The sequence below is a fragment of the Pelophylax lessonae genome (genome assembly GCF_965119305.1).
Source record: "Pelophylax lessonae genome assembly, chromosome: 4".
Classification (NCBI taxonomy): domain Eukaryota; kingdom Metazoa; phylum Chordata; class Amphibia; order Anura; family Ranidae; genus Pelophylax; species Pelophylax lessonae.
In genome coordinates this window covers 14,075,597-14,098,469 of record NC_138771.1, presented here as the reverse complement: position 1 = coordinate 14,098,469, position 22,873 = coordinate 14,075,597, and the positions used below count along the sequence as shown (strand labels likewise).

The following is a 22,873-nucleotide window of genomic DNA, read 5'->3' as shown; positions in this document are numbered from 1 at the left end:
GGATCTGGTTGACCAGACAGGCCAAGAAGCCTCTAGTCGGGTGACTTCGGTCCCTGAGGTTCAACCAGAAAAGATCACCCTTCCTGATAACAATCAGGTATCTGATAAATGTGTGGGAACAGAAAACGACCAGACTTTCTCGGATGGTCGGGGCCAGATACCTCTAGGGACGCCTGGTTCAGATTCTATCAGCGCCAGTGGTCCTAGAAATTCTAGGCTGGCCTCGTCAAGCCGGCCTGGCCGACTTGGACATGCTAGTCGCAGACGTTCCGTGGGAACTTCGTCTCAGGGAGTGTCTGTGGTCTCAAGGACCAATTTACCATCGTGCTTTACAGTCGCTGGTTTTAATGGCCTGGCCATTGAGACCCAAGTACTGAAGGACAGAGGTTTGTCAGCTTCAGTCATTCCTACCCTTATTAAAGCAAGGAAAGCGACTTCCAGCAAGGTCTATTATCACACATGGAAGACTTATATTGCGTGGTGCGAATCTTTAGGATTTCCTCCACGTACCTATTCGGTGACTCGAATATTGGCTTTTTTGCAACAAGTGGTTGAGCAGAAGCTAGCCTTGAGTACCATCAAGGGTCAAGTTTCAGCATTAGCAATCTTCTTTCAGAAACCTTTAGCTACCAAGTCCTTGGTGCGGAATTTCATCCAGGGGGTGCGGCACCTGGCTCCACCAGTCCGCGCGCCCTTACCGCCCTGGGATCTTAATTTGGTTTTGTCGGTTCTACAGAAACCTCCCTTTGAAAACATCAGGGAGATTCCCTTGCTTACTCTATCCCAGAAGGTGGCCTTCTTGGTGGCTATTACTTCTGCTCGCAGGGTGTCAGAACTGGCTGCATTATCATGCCAGTCCCCATACCTAGTGATTCATAGGGATAAGGTAGTACTTCATCCTAAGCCAGCTTTTCTTCCTAAGGTGGTTTCAGATTTTCATCTGAATGAAGATATTGTACTACCTTCCTTGTGTCCTCAGCCCAAGCATCATCGGGAACATGCGTTGCATTCCTTAGATGTGGTTCGGGCAATCAGGGTATACCTGAAAGCTACGGAATCATTCCGTAAGACGGATTCACTTTTTGTGATCACGGATGGCCCCAGAAAGGGTTTGCCTGCATCTGCCGCGACCATTGCCAAATGGATTAGACAGACGGTGGTACAGGCTTATTCTATTAAGGGTCAGAGTCCTCCGTTCCCTGTTAGGGCGCACTCCACTCGAGCGCTCAGTACTTCCTGGGCCTTTCGCCATCAGGCGTCAGTGGTCCAGGTATGTAAGGCGGCCACCTGGTCGTCGGTACATACCTTTACAAAATTCTATAAAATTGATGTGACGGCATCGGCGGATGCCTCATTTGGCCGCAAGGTTTTGCAGGCCGCAATTTGAGGAGACCGGTGGTCTACCTCGAGGGTTTCTTTCTATTTGAAAAAAAAAAAAAAAAAAAAAATTTCTCTTTTTTGTTGAGTCTCATCATTAACCACTTGCCGACCGCCGCACGACTATCTACGGCGGCGGTCAGCCCCTCACAGGCAAAGTGACGTAGGTCTACGTCGCTCGCCTGTGAGGGTTTAGGGAGCGAGCGCGCGCCGCCGGAGGCGCGCTCCCGCTCCCGCACCCCCCCGCGCGTGTGACCGGCGGACCCGATCGCCGCCGGCCACTCTGCGATCGGCGGGGGAGAGGGAGAAAGTCAGGCAGCTTGTGTAAACAAGCTGCCTGTCATTCTCCTCTCTGTATGAGAGCTGATCACATGGATCTACTATGTAGATCCATTGATCACTCTGCATACAGTTGAAGCCACAGCCAATCACAGTTAGAATCACGCCCCTAGGGACACACACAGCCCCTCCCTCTCAAATAAAGTTAACCCCTTCACTACCAGTGTATTTTTACAGTAACAGTGCATATATATAGCACTGATTACTGTAGAAATGTCACTGGTAACCCCAAAAGTGTCAAAAATGTCAGTCAAGGGTCAGATCTTTCCGCCGCAATGTCGCAGTACCGCAAAAAAAATCGCAGATCGCCGCCATTACGCGTTAAAAAAAAAACAACAAAAATGACAAAAATCTTTCCCTTTGTTAGTAAACGCAATAACTTTTGCGCAAACCAATCAAAATACGCTTTTTGCGATTTTTTTTTTTTACCAAACATAGGTAGCATAAAACAAATTGGCCGAAAATATTAAAAAATTTTGATTTTTACATTTTTTTTGGGGGGAATTTCATATAAAAAAAAGGGAAAAATATTGCTATTTTTGCAAAATTGACGCTCTTTTTTTGTTTATAGCGCGTGATCAAAAAATCGCACAGGTGATCAAATACCACCAAAAGAAAGCTCTGTTTGTGGGAAAAAAAGGACGCCAAATTCGTTTAGGTACAGCGTCGCACGACCGCGCAATTGTCCGTTAAAGTCACGCAGTGCCGAATCGCAAAATACCCTCTGGTCGTTTAGCAGCCAAATCCTCCGGGGCTTAAGTGGTTAAGGATGAGCATTGTAAACTTCTAGTTGGCACCGGTTGGGCCTTCTAGATTGGGATTTGATTTTCATTTTCCCACCCCTCATTTGTGATACTGCTCTGGGACGTCCCGAAGGTGCTGTATCACCGAGGACTACGTCTGTCAATGAGCGATAGAGAAAAATGGATTTTTGTAAAATCTTACCGTAAAATCCTTTTCTCTTAGCTCATTGACAGACGTAGTCCCCGCCCCTCTGTTTTTTGAGTTGGGTTGGGTTAAAATCTCTAAAGACTGCTTTTTGACATAACTGATTTGCTGAGGCAGAGAGAGAGAGGATATACCCTCTGGGACTGCCCCTAGGGTGTGGCCAGAGCTTTTTAATTTCCTGTCTAGTCCTGCTCCTGTGGAGGCAACATAACCCGAAGGTGCTGTATCACCGAGGACTACGTCTGTCAATGAGCTAAGAGAAAAGGATTTTACGGTAAGATTTTACAAAAATCCATTTTTCATGATAAAAAATATGTATAAAAATACTCACAAAGGCCATGTGGCTACAAGCATGTAATGTAGCAGTTGTCAACCTAAACATTATAGAGGGCCTTGAGGGCGGCCCCTTACACCTTCAGAGGGCCGCACAGTAGCAGGGTATTTTCCCAAATCCCCAAAATGTTGGTCTTGCTGCATTTTTTGCAGCATATTGCAATGCACAAGAAGTTGGAGTACAGGTACCCCAGCATTGGTGTCAGTGAGTGCAGTAATAGCCCCCAGCATTGGTGCCAGTGAGTGCAGTAATAACCCCCAGCATTGGTGGCAGTGAGTGCAGTAATAACCCCCAGCATTGGTACCAGTGAGTGGAGTAATAACCCCCAGCATTGGTGCCAGTGAGTGCAGTAATAACCCCCAGCATTGGTGCCAGTGAGTGCAGTAATAACCCCCAGCATTGGTGCCAGTGAGTGCAGTAATAACCCCCAGCATTGGTGCCAGTGAGTGCAGTAATAACCCCCACCATTGATGTTAGTGTACACAATAAAAAAAAAAAAATCATTGGTGCAAGTGAACACAAAAAGCTTTCAGCATTGATGTCAGTGGAAACTATATTTACCCCAAGTATTGGTGTCTGTGGATGCAATAATAAACCCCGGTATTGGTGTCTGTGGATGTAATAATAAACCCTGGTATTGGTGTCTGTGGATGTAATAATAAACCCCGGTATTGGTGTCTGTGGATGTAATAATAAACCCCGGTATTGGTGTCTGTGGATGTAATAATAAACCCCGGTATTGGTGTCTGTGGATGCAATAATAAGCCTCAGTGTTGGTGTCAGTGGATGTAATAATAACCCCCAGTATTGGTGTCGGTGGACATATTTACCCCGAGTATTGATGTCAGTAAGTGCAATAATAACCCCAGCACTGTCGTTACCTAACGTGCCCCCCCCCCCCCCCCCCTCCAAAATTGGTAGTCACTGGCAGCGAGTTTAACCCCCTTTGCATTGGTTGTCAGTGGCAGTGAAATTTAACTCCCGTTTTCCCTGCATTGATGGTTACTGGCAATTACTCTCCCGCACCCCAACATTGGTATTTAGTTGCAGTGAAAGTTAACCCCCCAAAACCCCCTCCATTGCTGTCCATGGCAGTAAAAGTTTAGTCCCCCCTTGCCCGATCACAGGCCCCTACGCTGCTCTGTCTCACACCAGGCCGGGTCTTTACTTGTGCTGTAGGCGGCAGTAACTCCGCCCATTGTCCGGTCTCTTTCAGTAATGGCTGCTGGAACACAGAGTGTATGGTGCCCACGGGCCACATGCAGAGGGCTGATGGGCTTCATGTTGGACACCGGGGATGTTTCTGCACAACTAATATGTTTCGAGGGGCATACCCTCTTCCTCAGAGCTCTACATGATGCCTGCCCATCCTGGTTATGGACCAGTAATGGTAAGCAGGAGAATGCAGGTATAGACTTGACTGTGAAGAACATTAGATGGAGGGGACTGTCATTCTCTGACTTTTGGGGCTACAAAAATAGTCTAGCCAATAATGTCGAAGTGAAGCTGAATAGTTTCAGCTTCTCCATGGGAGGATTAGGCAGAACAGAAAAGCAGGATATATCTTTTTATTTTGCTTTGTGACCAGTTGACATACAAAAGTTTAGCAGCTCGCCGAATTCAGAGTAGAGATGACTCTTAGCTGGTCCTGTGATTATCAAATTAGCACAGTTAAAGTGCAGTGATGTTGAAGGGGCCCTCAGGAGACCTCGCTGTGTTGAGCCTTGTATATCAGCTTGGTCTAAAAGTAATGATCTGCCTTCAATTCATAATTTTCATTTCTTGTGAAGGTGTTGCATTCTGGCTGTTAGGAGCAAAGCAGACCCCTTTTGGTCTAAAATGGCTGATTAAAAAAGTCACAGTCAGGGGTTAGACTCGGAGACCAGTAGATTTTAGCGCTAGAGAGGCTCCCACCAACCACAGTACACAAGCAGGTCACCCTGGCGGATGACATGGACTCACCCAAGGTCCAAGCACTAACCGATGTTCACCAGAGCTTCTGATGGTGAGGATGTGTTTTGCTGGGTGTTAGCAGTAGGGATACACCAATCCAACTTTCTCTATCGCTCATTGACAGACGTAGTCTTCTTGATTCTCAAGAGCTGGGTTATGTTGTCTCCGCAGGAGTAGGACTAGGCAGAAAGACAAAACGTTCTGGCTCCACCCTAGGGGCAGTCCCTGAGGGTATATCCTCCCTCTCTCTGCTACAGGGAATCAGTTTTTTTCTGTCTAGTCAGGAGTAAGGACCTAAGTTCCTTGCTGGGATCTTTTGGTCCTGGCAAGACTTTTTTTCTTTAAGAAAAAGACATTTTTTAGGTAGTTTTCTCCAGTGTTTTTTTCCTGTGAGATCTTCAAGCAAAAATGCCGGACTGGGCGACACTTGTGGTCACCCCAGCCGGCCTACGAGCGCGCGCAGACCATGGCATTGCGATTGGTCGGCCGCGACATATTCAAGTAAGTATGTGGGGCCGGGCGACGGGCTGGATGTTGAGATCCAGTGGTCACCCCGGTTTCTGCCTACGAGCGCGTGCAGACCAGAGCTCCGCGCTGGGTCGGCCGCGACGGAGTCCCAATGAAGGGACTGACTTTGCGAGTTAAAAGTCTCGCTTGGACGCCAGGTACCAGAGAGTCGAGGCGTCCACAAACCCCCACCCCGGTGGAGAGGGTATTGTGAAGAGAGGGTGCCTGTCGGTTCGGTATGGTGAGTAAACGTTCCCTTTTTTTCCTCGTTATGAGGCAGTATATATTATGGGCCCCTCCATATATGGTCAGTATATATCTGATACTTACAAGTCCCCCTTGTAATACAGCATGTGTTTGTGGGAAGTAGACTTGGTTTAAAGAGCTAACACTCTACCCAGCAGACTGTAACATTACAGCAGACATAGGAGGTATAATCCTACCTTATGTGTAGTGTATCTTCTGTAGATCCATATATCGCCTCTTAGCAGAGATGCAGGTGGATGTGCTGGGAAAACGATTTCGGCGGTCCGCCGCCATTTTGCCGTAGACCGAATGCATGTATGTCCTCAGGTCACGCCGGCCGCCATGTTTTTGGATTCTTATGTCTCTTCTATGGGGGCGGCCATGTTTTGTGAGCCCAGCTACCTCGTGGAGAGCTGGGAACGCCGGAAGGCGTACACAGGGGGCGGAGCCACGCCTTCTACCCGGGAAAAAGCAAACAGCTCCTTCCAGTCTGTAAAGACAGACGCTGACTGCAGTTGGTTGGAAACTTCACTGCATCGGTTGGTGAGCCTTGGGGGTCCCTCTCTCTCTCTGTGGGATCGAGAAGCAGGTACTCTGAGGGGCGCTATTGCGCTAGGGGGAGACACATAAAAAAAAAAAAAAAAGAGGTATTTTTTATTTAAAAAAAAAAAAAAAAAAAAGTTTTTTTGTGTTTTCTGGCAAAGGTGTCCTGAATTAACATGGACCCTGCCACTCATGTATCTCCTCCGGATCTCCTCGAGGGGTCTGCGGGATCCTCCAGCACCCCACTGACGATTAAATCATTGTCCGCTATTATGGAAGCTTGTGTCCCGGGTGGAAGTGGCTTGTCAGGGACAGGGCGCAAGTAAGCGACCCCCGCCTAACCCCTTATTATCTGAAACCTCGGATTCAGACTCTGAGCCTATTTCTGCAGTTGCAGGTACTTCATCTGGTATTGGTGTCTCGTGTACTGTCTTTTCAGACAGTGAGGAGGATGTTTCGGCATCAGCCATAGCCAGAGAGGAAGCGTTGGTAAACGCACTCATGGTATCTGTTCAAGAGACCTTAAGATTACAGGGTATTCCGTCAGAAATAGCTGAAACTGAGATCCCTTTTGGGTCTAAAAACGCATCTAGTGGCGAAGGTTTTTCCATTGCCCAAATGTTTTGGCAATCCAATCAAAGAAGAATGGAGTCTGCCAAAACGCATTTCTACTATTTCTAAACGCATTAACAGGCGTTATCCGTTTGAGGAAACCCTCATTAAGAAATGGACAGAACCACCTGTGGTGGATTCACCAATTGCTAGATTGAATAAAGCCACGGTTATTCCTTTAGAAGACGCTCCGTCTTTTAAAGATCCAGTGGATCGCAAGATAGAAGCTATGTCTCGCACCATGTTTTCCTTGATTGGATCAGCTTTCAGACCTATAATAGCTATTGGTCTGGTTTCGCAGGCTGTAACTGATTGGACCAAGTGGTTACGCCGGGACTTAGAAGAGGTCCCTCAGGCGGTATCAGATTTGTTGGAACAAATGATACAGGGGTTACAGTTTGTGTGTGATGCGGCGTTAGACGCCACTCCATTATTGGCGCGAGCATCAGTCTCAGCAGTGGTTCTCAGGCGTACACTGTGGCTAAAAGGTTGGTTAGCCGACCAAGGTTCCAAAAAAGCATTGGCTAATATCCCCTTTTTAGGAGAGCGTCTATTTGGAGCCAACTTAGATGAGATCATTAAGGATCTCACGGGTGGAAAAAGCACCTTTTTACCGCAAAATTTTAAAGGTAGAGGAACTCGTCAAAGACGAGGGCCTTCTTTTTCTGCTCACAAGAGGTTTTTTCGTCCCGCGGGTGAAAAAACTAAGTCCTCCAAAGCTCCTGCAGAAGGCGTCAGGGGTCGTTGGTCGGGCAAGCAAAAGCCCGCCCCCTCCAGACCTGAAGATAAACCGTCCAAAGCCTGAAGGTGCGCCCCCACCCATAACTGGGGTGGGGGGACGTCTTCGCCGGTTCCCGGATCCATGGCTCTCCAGAATCCCGGACAAATGGGTCTGCGAAGTCATAAGGTCAGGGTACAAGATCGAGTTTCGATCTCTCCCACCGGCGCGATTCTTCCCTTCCAATATCCGACTATCCTCAGATCGTTTAGAAGATCTGCGGAGAGCAGTCACAGATTTACTACAACAAGGAGTGGTAGTCCACGTTCCTTGGACAGAACGGTTTCTAGGGTTTTATTCAAACCTATTTACAAATACCCAGGAAAGAGGGCAAAGTGCGTCCAATTCTGGACTTAAGGGCACTCAATTCTTTTGTCTTCATAAGAAGATTCAGAATGGAGTCCATTCGCACAGTAGCAGCCTTTCTGCATCCAGGGGATGTCCTAGCGTCCATAGACATCTAGGACGCATATCTTCACATTCCCATTTTCGCAGGACATCAGCGGTTTCTACGTTTTTCCGTAGAAGAGAACCACTATCAGTTTGTGGCGTTACCTTTCGGTCTCGCCACGGCTCAGCGGGTCTTCACGAAGGTGTTGGCCCCAATGTTGGCACTTCTGCGCCAAAGAGGCATATCGATTCTAGGTTACCTAGACGATCTTCTGCTTCATGCAGAGTCTCCTCAGACCTTGCTACAAGACGTAGAAATTACTATGTTTTCTTTACAGGAATTCGGGTGGCTGGTGAACCAGCAAAAGTCATTTCTGGTTCCCACCCAGAGGCTCGAATATCTGGGTCTAATTCTAGACACAGTCAGGACAAGAGTTTTTCTTCCGGTAGGGAAACTCCGAAAGATTCAATCAGCAGTCCACCAACAGCTGGTCTTCCCTTCGGACTTGCATGAGGGGTCTGGGGTTGATGGTGGCTTCCTTCGAAGCAGTCCCATTTGCCCAGTCCCATACCCGAATTCTTCAGCAAGAGATTCCTCTCAGATGGAATCGGAATCCGGAATCCCTGGACAATCAGATCCGATTGAGCAAACAGACCAGAGAGTCTCTGGTCTGGTGGCTTCGGTCTCCGATGCTCAGCCAGGGAAAGTCATTTCTGCCAATATATTGGACGACAGTGACCACGGATGCCAGTCTATCCGGATGGGGAGGAATTCTCGGTCAGTTATCTGTCCAGGGACTTTGGTCCCCGGAAGAATCCAGGTTACCGATAAATGTATTGGAACTGAGAGCGATCAGACTTTGTCTGATTCACTGGACCGAGCAGCTCCAGGGCAGCCCGGTTCGGATCCAGTCGGACAACGCCACGGCCGTGGCTTATGTCAATCACCAGGGGGGCACCAAGAGTGTCCGAGCGGCCAAAGAAGTGGCTTGCATTCTTCGCTGGGCGGAACGATTTGTTCCAGCAATCTCTGCGGTGTTCATTCCGGGGGTGGAGAATTGGCAGGCAGATTATCTCAGCCGTCAGACCCTGGATCAGGGGGAATGGTCCCTCCATCCAGACGTTTTCCACCAGTTGTGCCTACGATGGGGCACCCCGGATATGGATCTGTTGGCATCTCGATTCAACAGGAAAGTTCAGAGATTCGTGGCTCGCTCCCGCGATCCTCTAGCAGAAACCGCAGACGCACTGATCGCCCCGTGGGGGCAATACCAGCTAATGTATGCCTTCCCTCCTCTTGGGTTACTGCCAAGACTTCTTCGCAGGATAGAGGAGGAAGGAATTCCAGTAATCCTGGCAGCTCCGGATTGGCCTCGTCGTGCTTGTTACGCCGACTTGGTCAGACTGATGGCGGACGTCCCGTGGAGACTTCCTCTCAGGGAGGATCTACTGTCTCAGGGACCGATCTTCCATCCTGCTTTACGATCGCCGGTTTTTAACGGCCTGGTTATTGAGACCCAGGTGCTGAAGGACAAGGGATTGTCAGCTTCAGTTATTCCTACTCTAGTTAAAACAAGGAAAGCGACTTCCAGAAAGATTATCATCGTACATGGAAGTCTTATATTGTGTGGTGTGAATCCCTTGGGTTCCATCTACATCTTTATTCGGTAGTCCGAATATTGGCTTTCTGCAACAGGGAGTTGAGCAGAAGCTGGCCTTGAGTGTTATCAAGGGTCTGGTTTCAGCATTTGCTATCTTCTTTCAGAAGCTTTTGTCTACTCATTCCTTGGTGCGGAATTTCATCCAGGGGGTGCGACACCTGGCTCTGCCAGTGCACGCGCCGTTACCATCCTGGGTTCTTAATTTGGTGCTGTCGGTTCTTCAGACACCTCCCTTTGAAAATATCAGGGAGATTCCCTTGCTTACTTTATCCCAGAAGGTGGTCTTCTTGGTGGCTATCACTTCTGCACGCAGGGTGTCAGAACTGGCTGCATTATCCTGTTGTTCCCCAGATCTGGTGGTTCATAGGGATAAGGTTGTTCTTCATCCGAATCCATCCTTCCTTCTAAGGTGGTTTCAAAGTTTCATTGATTAAGGACAGTGTATTGTCCTTCCTATGTCCTTAGCCCAATCATCCTCGAGAATTTGCATGGCATTCCTTGGATGTAGTTCGGGCGATCAGGATATACTTGAATACTACGGATTCAATTTGTAAGACGGATTCACTGTTTGTGATCACGGATGGCCCTAGAAGGGGTTGCCTGTTCTGCTGCGACCATCTTTAGATGGATCAGACAGACGGTGGTATAGGCTTATTTTATCTAAGGGTCGGGATCCCCCGTTCCCTGTTAAGGCGCATTCTACTTGGGCGCTTAGAGTTTCCTGGACCTTCCGCCATCAGGCGTCAGTGGTTCAGGTTTTCAAGGCGACTGTTTAGTAGTCGGTTCATACCTTTACAATATTGTATAAGGTTTATGTGATGGCATCGTCAGATGCCTCTTCTGGCTGCAAGGTTCCTGCAGGCCACTGTTTGAGGAGACTGTTGGTCTACCTCGAGGGTAGGTCTCATCTGTTTACTCGATGAGTCCTTTGATACTTCTGGTTGGCTCCGGTTGGGCCTTCTAGATTGGATTTTGATTCTGTCAATCCCACCCCTCATTTTGTGGCACTGCTTCTGGATGTCCCAGCTCTTGAGAATCAAGACTACGTCTGTCAATGAGCGATAGAGAAAAATGGATTTTTGTAAGATCTTACCGTAAAATCCTTTTCTCTTAAGCTCATTGACAGACGTAGTACCCGCCCCTCTATCATTGAGTTGGGTTGGGTTAAATTCTCTGTACTGCTTTAAAACAGAACTGATTCCCTGTAGCAGAGAGAGGGAGGATATACCCTCAGGGACTGCCCCTAGGGTGGAGCCAGAACGTTTTGTCTTTCTGCCTAGTCCTACTCCTGCAGAGACAACATAACCCAGCTCTTGAGAATCAAGAAGACTACGTCTGTCAATGAGCTTAAGAGAAAAGGATTTTACGGTAAGATCTTACAAAAATCCATTTTTTTTAGTCCCGATACCGATGCCTTTCTTTGTGTATCTGCCGATACCGATCCAGAACTATTGTTTTGTTATAACAATTGTGCATTCAAAATCTAAAATATATGTAATCAAACTCAAAATTAATAATCAAGAATAAAATGTAACCACAAGAAAAAAAAAAATGTTATTGTTTGAACATACAATAGCAATCAAACAGTAAGAGTCGGTTCACACTGGGGCGACACGACTCTGTACTACTTTGGGGGCGACTTGTGCATTACCGTGCACCACGACTTTGGAGCAACTTGCAGGGACTTCACATAATGGAAGTCAATGCAAGTCGCCTCCAGGTCGCCCCGAAGTAGTACAGGACCCTTTTTCTACGTCGGAGTGACTTGTGTCGCTCCTATTAGAACGGGTCCTGTAGCTGTCAGTGGACTGCGAGGGAGCGCGACTTGTCAGGCTGACAAGTCGCCTGACAAGTTGCGCTAGTGTGAATCGGGTCTTAGACCCCGTTCAGACAGGGGCGACACGACTTGAAGTCAATGCAAGTCGCCTCCAGGTCGCCCCAAAGTAGTACAGGACCCTTATACTATGTTGGAGCGACTTGTGTCGCTCCTATTAGAATGGGTCCTGTGCTAATCAATGGCGAGCGACCCACCGCGACTTGTCAGGCGACCAAGACGCCTGACAAGTCGCGCTAGTGTGAATGGGGGCTTAACATGTAAAAAAGATAAAGTGCAAAATCCTGCAAACAGGAATTTAAAATGCAACATACAACATAGCAGCAAAATAGCAGCTGAACCTGAGAAATATATACATACACACACAGTATACAGTAATAGCAATACGGGTACTTGCAGGGATTTGCTTGCAAGCACTGTGTCTGTCTGTGGCTGACCCCGAGAAGCATGCGCCTGCAGTACAGAGCAAAGCCTCTGCTTCCCATGTATGGCTCCTCCATTCACAGGCGGCGTGCATCTGAGATCACTCAGATCCTGTGAGCCGGACCGATACAGGAAGTAGCGGCTCCGTGCAAGTAAGTGACGGCTGAGCCGGGACTCAGCAGACACCGGTAGGTTCTGCTGCGACGAAACCGGATCGGCCAATGGACCTGTTAATTTTACCAATCCAGCTATTTTGGCAGTATCGAGGCCGAGATCCGATCCTAATATCGGATCGGTGCATCGCTAGTTAGCACCAGGTAACAGTCCTCAGGATCGCCCCTCCGGGAGGTGAATATACCGGGGTCCAATAGCAGTAGCGTAGTCAGTAAACAAGCCAAAGGTCGGTAACAAGTGGTTGCAGGTAGGGATCAGTCAGAAGAATAGTTGAGGGACAAACTAAAAGGTCGGTACTGAGTAGTGAAGATCAGGACAGCTGCAGATACAGAAAGAAGTAAGATGTGGGCTGGAGAGAGCACAATAATCTGGCAAACAGGAAGTGCAGAGACATTTCCTTAATTAGGAAGTTCATGGGAGGAGCAAAGAATTAAAGGTTCACCAGAAACAAGACACAAGTTAAGGTTGACTAAGGAGTCAGTCGGGGAGCTGTCCAGCATCCTTAGTGGCTCCAGCCACAGCAGAGGACATGAATTCAGATTCCGGCCCAAACAAAAAAGATGGGGAAGGGGGCACATGATGCCCAGGTGTGAACAGCAACACAGGGTACTATAGGAATCTCCATTTTCGAGCATTGAAGTGCTTCTAGAAGCCCCCATTCACACTGTTGTGCCCTTTTTGAGCTATGCGTTTTGAGTCGCACATTGGAATTTGTAACCTGGTTGAACCAATCAGATTATAGCTGCTGTTTGTGTCGTGGTTTAGAAAATGAATGCAAATACAAGCTACGGGGAGGAGAGAGGGGGGGGGGGGCAGGCATCAGATTTTTCCCTTATCATTTTTTATTGTTTTTTCTTTCTATAAACCTTCATGTGCACGGTATTCTAGCAGATCGCTTTGTCTTCCAGCCAAGATATCGCACGTTGTTTGCACTCGTTCTCCCCAGAGCACAGCTACAGTACAGTAAACATATTATTAGAATGCCACTTTTCAATAAAGCTTAATAAACGGTAATCTATTTCACAGCCTTACATCATCTAGCTTATCTTCCTGTTGTGAGAAGGAGAGACCAATTGGCACATCAGGATTATGGCAGCCTGGCGTTGGGGCGCTGCGTTCCTTCAGTCAAGCCGGAGATGGGTGCTTCTCCGGACTGCCCTTTTTTACCATTTCTCTTCTATCTCCTCTGTGACCTTCAAATTGGACAACATTCTAAGTATTCTCCATGTTTGCAAAATAGCGACGTTATTTCATCCTCTTTGGCTTGTTGTTTTTACTTCTCTGTAAGTTAATGAAATAAATCAGCTTACCGTAAATCTAGTGACAGATGGAACGGGGAATTCACTAATGGCAGTAAGTGATTCCTTACTGGCTCGCCCTCGCGGCTGACAGGTGCTCTGTGTGCCCACTATCGGGGTGTTGGATTTCAGACGAAATAATGAGCCTGCTCTTATGATCTGCCCATATGGAGGGAGATGATGAGACCAGCTGCTAGCAGGCTGTGTTGTTGTACATGTAGTCTGCAATACGCCAACACACCTTGGATTCGGCTTCTGTGCACCAAACAGACGTCTCCGTGTTCTGGTGTTCATCGTATCGTAACAGTTCTGCAAGACTGTGTGCAGTGTTCATAATGTGCAAAGGTTCTGGTTTGCGAGGGTGCAAAGGTTCTGGTTTGCGAGGGTGCAAAGGTTCTGGTTTGCGAGGGTGCAAAGGTTCTGGTTTGCGAGGGTGCAAAGGTTCTGGTTTGCGAGGGGGTGCAAAGGTTCGGGTTGGCGAGGGTGCAAAGGTTCGGGTTGGCGAGGGTGCGCGGGTTTTGATTTGGGAGCGTGCGCGGATTCTGACTGGCGAGCGTGCACGGATTCTGGTTGGTTTCCTGCACCACTCCTGTGTGAACCCAGTCTGAAGGCAATATGACCAGCCTAGGTTCACACAGGAGTGGTACGGGAAATCGCATGCAATTCTTTGCAGTATGATATGAGCCTATTCATTTTGTATAGGCTCAAAAAGCAAAGGTATCGGAGCATGTCCATGAGTACGCTTGCAAATACACAGTATCAGACAACCCTAAAAAGAAGTAATTAGAAGTACTAAAGATGACTACTCAAAAGATTTGAAGCTGACCATAGTTCATGAGTAAGGCCTTGAGTGGCCAAAACGCATTGATGTATCTGAGCTGTTTTTTTATTCGCCATCTGGTGTAATTAGGGATACCAAGGATTTCTACTGGAATGCTTGCTTGTGTTACCAAATCCCCCCCCAACACTGAGACCAGCGATGGGGCACAACTCCTCCCACGGTCGCCAAAGATGGGGCACAACTCCTCCCACGGTTGCCAAAGATGGGGCACAACTCCCGCTACGGTCTCCGAAGATGGGGCACAACTCTTCCCGGGCTCGCCAACGATGGTGCACAACTCCTCCCGGGCTCGCCAACGATGGTGCACAACTCCTTCCGGGCTCGCCAACAATGGTGCACAACTCCTTCCGGGCTCGCCAACGATGGTGCACAACTCCTCCCGGGCTCGCCAACGATGGTGCACAACTCCTCCGGGGCTCGCCAACGATGGGGCACAACTCCTCCCGGGCTCGCCAATGATGGGGCATTGTTTGATCCCACCTTTTTCTACTCCCTATGGCCACAGACCAGCCCACTGTTTGGAGACCCCTGTACTAAAGCTTTGATTGTTATGGTGCTCGTGGCCGGCCTGCACCGTAGCGGTGACTTGATTGGCGAGCAAGCATAGATTGGCGCACATGCAAGAGTTCTGTTTGGCGAGCGTGCACAGATTCTGATTGGCGAGCGTGCACGGATTCTGATTGGCTCATGGCCTCACTGGCCGGCCAGGGAGGGTTTCTGTATTCAGCAAAGCTGGTTCTCTATTTATACTTAAGAAAATATACTTATTTAGAAGGACCTAATATTTTATTTTGCCTTTCCTGGAGAAAATGCTGCTTCGCATGTATTAGGCATTTCGCTTCTCATTCCCTTAAAGCGGAACGGTGGCCATTTTCACGAAGGACAGATGAATCCATCCCCCTCTACTCCCTGGAACTCTGAGTCTTCCTCCTGGAACATGAGACAGTGCATGTCATTTAGGCACTGGTGATGTAGCCTTCCCAGGATGCATCTGTGAGGTCAGGGCTACATCACCAGTGCCTCAAGAAAACCAGGAAGTGGAAAAACAGTAATTGTAAGTAAAAGCAAAAAATGTTTATTGAATGTAGGAGGATTTCATATTCGCATGTAGAGATGCATGCTGATGTATTTTTTAGTGAAAGGTGGAAAATGTCTGCGTTAAATGAGATCTATGGTCACAGCTAGGTAGGAGCTCAGGTGTGTTCGAATTCCTAGTCCAAAACCCGCCTAAGATATCCCTCTAGGAAGATGTTACGGCACCCCACCACCCCTGCAACTCCTCCTCTTAGAAGGCGGGCTCTGTGAAATGTGTGATACCGCAGTGCTACTCACAGGGCATAGTGACTACGTGTCAAAGAATTCAGGGAAGTAAATGTGTGGAATCATTTATAAACTTCAAGATGGTTCAGATTATCGGAGTAGGCTGGAAATAATTGGAATACTATGTGGAAATGAAAATAGGATTTTATATTTTGACCATAAACCTGCTTTAAACTAGTGGGGAAGGGGGGGGGGGGGGTCTGTTTTAGACGCACATGGTGCTCTTTTGGCCATACTTCTGTGGGTCACAGGGGGGTGCAACTGTGATCAAGATTCAGCCAGCCAGGCTCTGCAGAGATCCTGACAATAATGTCAGGATCTGCCCCCAGATGCCTGGCCGGCAGCTGGCTCTGCCTCTCTGCATGCCACTGAGAGTCTGATCCAGGTGCTCCCGCCCCTTCCCCTGTCAGTCACCGGCTCTCTGCTCATGAATGACCGAGAACTGAGCTATCGGCGGTCTTTGATCAGTTCTTGGTGTAGAGCTGGCGAGAGACACCGGATCGATGCTGCAGCCATCTTGGTGTGTATAAACGTTCATTATTATTTTTTATTCCCATATTCTCTTTAAAATAGCAGACAGACAAAATTTTTCAAGATCATTGTTATAGTGGTATGACTCCTAAAGAAGGCTTCTAAAAGAAGTAGGGATGCACTGAAACCCGTTTTTTGCTGGCGAGTACGAGTATCGATACTTTTGGTCAAGTACTCGCTGATACCAAGCACCATTATCTTTGCGGTATGATTTGAGCCTATACAAAATGAATTGGCTCATATCGCACTGCAAAGAATCGTATGCGATACGAACAGGAATGTGGTGTGATTGCTGTAAGAATCGAATGCGTTTTCCCCACACACCGCTCCTGTGAACCCGGGCTCAAGTCACTATGGCAAGCCTTGGTTCACACAGGAGTGGTACGGGAATCTGCATGTAAATCGGACAGGAATTGCATCGCATTCCTGTTCAAATTGCATGCAATTCTTTGCAGTGCAGTATGAGCCAATTTATTTTGTATGGGCTCAAAATGCAAAGGTATTGGAGCATTTCCACATACGCGTGCAAATACTCAGTATCAGACATCCCTAAAAAGAAGAAATTAGAAGTACTAAAGACGACTACTAAAGACGACTACTAAAGACGACTACTAAAGACGACTACTAAAGCTGGCCATAGCGCATGAGTAAGATCTGGAGTGGCCTAAACGCATTGAAGTATTTGTCAAGCTGTTTGGTGTACTAAAGTATACCAAGGATCTCTATTGGAGTGCTAGCTTCTGTCATATACTAAAGCAGTGAGACCAGTGAAGTGGCACAATTCCTCCCAAGGACACCAACAACTAGACAGGATGCCAAGGGTGGGGGCGCAGCGATTCCCACTGATGCCAAGGGTGGGGGCGCAGCGATTCCCACTGATGCCAAGGGTGGGGGCACAGCGATTCCCACTGATGCCAAGGGTGGGGGCGCAGCGATTCCCACTGATGCCAAGGGTGGGGGCACAGCGATTCCCACCGACGCCAAGGGTGGGGACGCAACGCAGCACCCCCCCACAGGTGCCAGCGACGGGGCGCAGCACCCCCCCACAGGTGCCAGCGACGGGGCGCAGCACCCCCCCACAGGTGCCAGCGACGTGGCGCAGCACCCCCCCACAGGTGTCAGCGACGGGGCGCAGCTCCCCCTACGGACAAGTCGGGACCTTTTTCTACTCCCAATGGCCACAGTCCGGCCCTCTGTTTAAAAATTTGGAGACCCCTGTACTAGTGATCGACCAATATAGTTTTTTTTAATGCCGATACCGATATTTTGGTCTTTGGATATCGGTATCTGCCTATATTTTCGGACATGTAAAATTTTTTTTCCCTAAAGGTACTCCCTGTGGAGGGATCTGGGGGTCTAAAAGACCCCAAACCCCTCCTCGGTACTGAAAAGCATTCAAAACGCCAAGTTTGGCTGTTTTGAATGCTGTCAGTTTTTTTAATTTGGCACAGAGTACCCGGAAGTGATGTCATGACATCACTTCCGGGTTTTTTACATGGAGACCGGCGCATGCGCACTTGCAGCAGGGATACCGGCTTTCACAGGGACACATCTTCATGCTACACCGGGTCTTCTCTTCGGCGGCGGTGAAGGTAGGATGCCCGGGTCTCCAGGTGGGACGAGAGACCCGGGTGAGCCGTAGAAGGCGGCGGGAGGGGGGGGGTGTCTCCTTTCGCTCCTTGTAATGACAGCCGAGCAGCTTTTCGGTCACATCGGTTATCATTACAAGACAGCCGACCGTCGGCTATGGACGCCGGTACCGGGGTGATGCCTCTAGCTGCAGGCATCACCCCAGGACATGCACTTTTCCTAAATATCGGTAACCTCGGGGGGCGATTCCGATATATCGGTGAAAGTGCATATCGCCCCCCGATATATCGGTGTTGCCGATAATCAGTCGATCTCCACCCTGTACTAAAGCTACTTGTTATGGCGCTCGTTGCCGGACCGCACCGGTGACTTGATTCTGATGCTGACAAACTGCATCCTGTTTTCAGTGGAACCCAGATAGCACCCCGGTTGAGAAACGCTGGGGTAGAGTATGTGAAGGTTTTAAATAGATCTTTGTGCCGGACCATTTGTCTTCTTCGTCCTGTAGTAGACTTCCCAGGTAATTTCTTGGACAATGTTGTCTGGTATATTACCATGCTGGCGTAAATTCATTGATGTGATGCTGCGATTCGTCATCCTGCACTCTTGTCCTTGAGCCTCTGTGTTTGCGTCCACCAGGCGAGCTGTCAGGATGTGGGTCCCCCCCCCCCCCCCCCCCCCCTCCACAAGTTGTCGGTGTTACGGAGCTCTCCGCCGTCAGTAGGCTGCACACTGATCTGAATTCAATTAGGGTTTGGACCAATTAGTTTTGCATTTGTATTCACAATTCACAGTGGAACGTTCCTCGCTCTCCCACTCTCAGTTTAGGAATTCAGAGAGAAAAGTGGCAGCCAGCACTGTGTGTGGGCTCAGGATTTATAGCAAACGCCTCTCGTCTTGAAGTCTTTGCTGTGCTCTGGTAACAGAGAGGAGGTGCCGTGTGCTGGTGAGTAGGTGGCAGATTTTGGGGGGGGCAGTCCATGGATGGGATGTTTGGAGGGTCTGGGGGGGTTCCTGTGCTGGAGCTTCCCATCTAACAGGTGTGTTCCATTCAATTAGTATAAAGCTCCAGGCTCGATAGGTTACATTGTTTGATATGGAGGCTTTGTTGGGAAAAATGCAAATGCAGCACGGGAGGAGGAAGGAGACTCGTATATCGCAATTTAAATCTCCTAAATTAATAACAGAGGTGACTGGATTTTCCTCTTTATAGAATACTACCGGCTGCTGGAATGAATGGTCTGTGTGCTGGATTCTCCCCCCCCACCCCTGCGCTAAATAATGAGCGGCGCTCAGATAATTCTAGGTATGAGGGATGCTAGACGCCCATAAATGTGAAATATATTTGAAACTTGTGTTAGGATATGTGTATTTAAACAAGCTTTATTTTCTGGGTGTATGACTGACAAGTTTGGTGTTTAACTACTTTGAGTCTGGGGAAGTTTTAGATTTACATGTACATGGTAACCAAGGACTCGACAAATCCGAGGCGCCAGGTCGCCATGGTGACCGGAAATCACTTCCCGGCGCCCGGGCTCCTGCCAGCCCATCCATTGATGGCACCAGTAGCGAGCAGCTACCACCACCCCGCCCATGCAGCTTCGGGCAGCCAATTCAGCTCCAACCAGTGGCGGAATTACCAGGGTCGCACTTGCGACCGGGCCCTGGAGTTCTGCCATTGTGGTGAGGGGGCTCAAGACAGCTGTACCAACTTTTGGGACTGGGCTCCGCTCTCGTTAGCTGCGCCTGCCTTTCTTGTGGCCTCTGCCTTCTCCCCCACTGGGCGCTTCCCACACCCCCCTCCTCAGTGATCTGCTAGCAGCCAATGACACGCTGCACACACTGCAGGGGAGGCAGCTGCTCCACCTCCCAGCTCCGCCCCTCAATTCCGGCTCCCAGTTCCATGGTTGTTGGGTGTGTGTGCTTTAGGCCCCTTTCACACAGGCGGACCGTTCAGATCCGCCTGTCAGTTTTTTTGGTGGATCTGAACGGTCACCCCATGCATCTCTGTGGGGCATCGGATGTCAGCGGAGACATGTCCGCTGACATTCGATCCGTCTAATCTGGACGGATGGAAACCCTTTTTTCCATCCGTCCAGCAGATCGGATGAGAACGGACAGACGGTCTGTTCCCATCCGATTCCCCCATAGAGATGCATGGGGACCTGACAGCTGTGTCTCCGCACACAGAGCAGAGACACAGCTGTCCTCCTCCTGTTCAGTGGGGGATTGGTGGATCAATCCCCCGCTGAGAAAAACAGAGTCCGTCTGACGGACTCCGTGTGTGAAAGGGGGCCTTAGTGCCAGTTCAAACATATGCAATGCGAGAACCCTGCGAATCCACTGCAGGTTCCCACATCGCACCCGACTCACAGGCAGTTCACACTGCCATATGCGAACTGCTGGGAGTGTCAATACAAAGTTAAAGCGTTAACTAAAGTTCCGGCCTCTAATTTTTTTTAGATAAAAATACCCCCAGGACAGTCAGGGCTAGTGCATTTAAGCAACGATAGCCTCTGAACTGTTACCTGTTTCACTTACCTTTTTAGAAGAAATACTTGCCTTGAAAATGTCTTGTCCAGCACTGCCATCTCAGGTGTGGGCAGCTGAAGCCGGAGCGTCCTCTTCGGTGACGTCCGAGTCCCAGAATGCCCTGCAGCTGTTCAGCAGAGAATGACGCGCCTGCACCGGAAGTGACGAGCGGGGCCGGTGTAGGCACATTGACTGCTGGGAGCAATGACACTCAGCTCCCAGGAGTCAATGCAAGGAGGCAGTAACGGCGCGGGCCGCGGCCGCAGAGGGAGGAAGAGGAAGAAAGGTGAGTATATTTTCTTCAAAAACCAAGGTAAGTGAATAAAAAAAAAAAAATTGTCATTATCCAATTCTTTTTTAGGTAATGTACAGCAAGCGGATGGGGCAAAGTTCAGTTTAAGGCTGGAACTCCGCTTTAACCACTTTACCACTGGAGGATTTTGCTGTCTTACGTCTGGGCCACTTTTTGCGATTCGGCACTGTGTGACTTTAACAGACAATTGCGCGGTCATGCAACGCCGTACCCTAACAAAATTTATGTCCTTTTTTTCTCACAAACAGAGCTTTCTTTTGGTGGTACTTGATCACCTCTGCGATTTTTACTTTTTGCGCTATAAACAAAAAAAGAGCGACAATTTTGAAAAAATAACAATATTTTTCACATTTTTTTTTATGAGATTCCCCCAAAAAATGTAAAAATCTAATTTTTTATCATTTTAGGCCAATTTGTTTTCTGCTACATATTTTTGGTAAAAAAAAAATCACAATAAGCGTATTTTGATTGGTTTGCGCAAAAGTTATTGCTTTTACTAACTAAGGGAAAGATTTCTGTCGTTTTTGGTGTTTTTTTTTTTTTTTTTAACAAGTAATGGCGATCTGCGATTTTTTTTTTTTTTTTGCGGGACTGCGACATTGCGGCGGACAGATCAGACCCTTGACTGACCTTTTTGACACTTTTGGGGTTACCAGTGACATTACTACAGTAATCAGTGCTATAAATATGCACTGTTACTTTAAAAATGACACTGGCAGGGAAGGGGTTAATTTTTATTGGAGAGGGAGGGGTTAATGTATGCCTGGTGCATACGAACGTGTGTGGGGGGAGGGGACTGAGTGACACAGGGACAGATCGCAGGTTCAGCTATGCTGAACCCTGCAATCTGACCCTGCCTGTCACTTAGGAGATCCGCCCGCTTTGTTTACACAAGCGGGCGGATCTCCACACTCGATTCCCCGATGATCGGGGAAGAGCGGCGGTGATCACCGCCGCTCCTCCCCTGGCCCGACTCCCGCTGTGACTGTGGCTGCGCGCCGCCGAGAGAGGGGAATGTCTGGCGACATAGGTCTACGTCGCCAGACATTATCGAGCCACTTTGCCGCAGTAGAGCTCCAATGAGCAGTGGTAAAGTGGTTAAAGACACCCCCATATTAGTTTGCATATCACAGTGCGAACTGTCAATTTGGACAGTAATCGGATCGCATAGGTGTGAACACCTATGCGATCCAATTCTAGTGCGGACCAAAAAGGGTCCTGCATGACTTTGGTCCGAATGCGATGCGATTTGAGCCATGCAATCTGTATGGCTGAATTTGCATTGCACAGACATCGCATGTGATTTGCAGTGCGGTGCGGATCACATGCGATGTCTCACATTGCTATAATATGAACCGGCACTTAATGTAGGTATTGCAAATTTATATTGTTCCAGCAACTCCAAGAAACTGGCTATGCTGAAATACTGTTGGTCTCCAGAGAGCATTTCATACTATAGTGCTGCAAAACCTGGATCCTTTAATGCTCAGACCTGTATATAGGATCATAGAGCTGGAGGAATTCTTAGTATGTGTGGATGCCATACGGTGAATAAATGCTGTGTGCACGGCTCGGTGTGATGCCTCCTGCTGTAGGGAAGATGCAGGGTTCACGGACATGTGCTTTCTATGGCGCTCGGTGAGGCAGCGCTATGTGAACAGGTGCGTCGTCCCTGATTCTGGGGGATGATGCTGTGTATTGGAGATAGTTTTGTGCTGACAACCTGGTGAGGGACTGATTTAATAGACGCGCCTTTCTCTGTCTTATCGCCTCTGTCCAGAAATCCTGCTGCTGACATGGAGCATTTAGTCAGCTGTTGCTGAATCTATTGGCTTAACTTTTATCATTGTATGGATTTATGCACCCAACCTTTTCCGCTCGCTGTGCTTTGTTGGAATGGTTTAATTTCCCTTCTATTTATGTTTGTAGAAATGATTCCCTCTGCATGATTTTAAAATCTGAAACTTGGCAAAAACTGCTCAGTGAAGGAGAAATGACATTGAAGGGCGCCGGCGTATTGAAAATCTGTCTGCCGATTGACAGATGCTCATCTGTGGCTCCGAGTAACTGGAGGACTGGGACCAGGTGTTGGCAGCATCATTAGTACAGCGGTTTAAAGATGTCCATTTGTACAGCTAATACTAGACAGGAACACCTAGCTGGGGGCTACCCTCCCCCCCCCCCCTCCACAACCTTCAGAAGAAGGAAGATGAAGGCTTCTTACTGGCAAAGTGTGGAAAAAAAATTGCCTTGCGGCAGCGCTAGTTACTTATGAAGTTTCTCTCTTCTATGCTTCTTTGGACAATTATTGATAAATGTGGCGGGTTTA

General features: G+C 48.4%; 1 protein-coding gene across 3 annotated transcripts in view; it reads left to right on the top strand.

Moving 5' to 3' along the window:
* GLCE (glucuronic acid epimerase) overlaps window positions 1-22,873 on the top strand; it is a 176,671-nt gene that overhangs the window by 85,559 nt on the left and 68,239 nt on the right. The window contains exon 1 of one of the 3 annotated variants that reach the window (XM_082253010.1): window positions 18,551-18,645. The exons of the other annotated variants lie outside the window; for them this stretch is intronic. The gene's annotated coding sequence lies outside the window, so the exon portion shown is untranslated. Of the gene's footprint in view, window positions 1-18,550; window positions 18,646-22,873 lie in introns of those variants that run through there. 3 annotated transcript variants of the gene reach the window in all.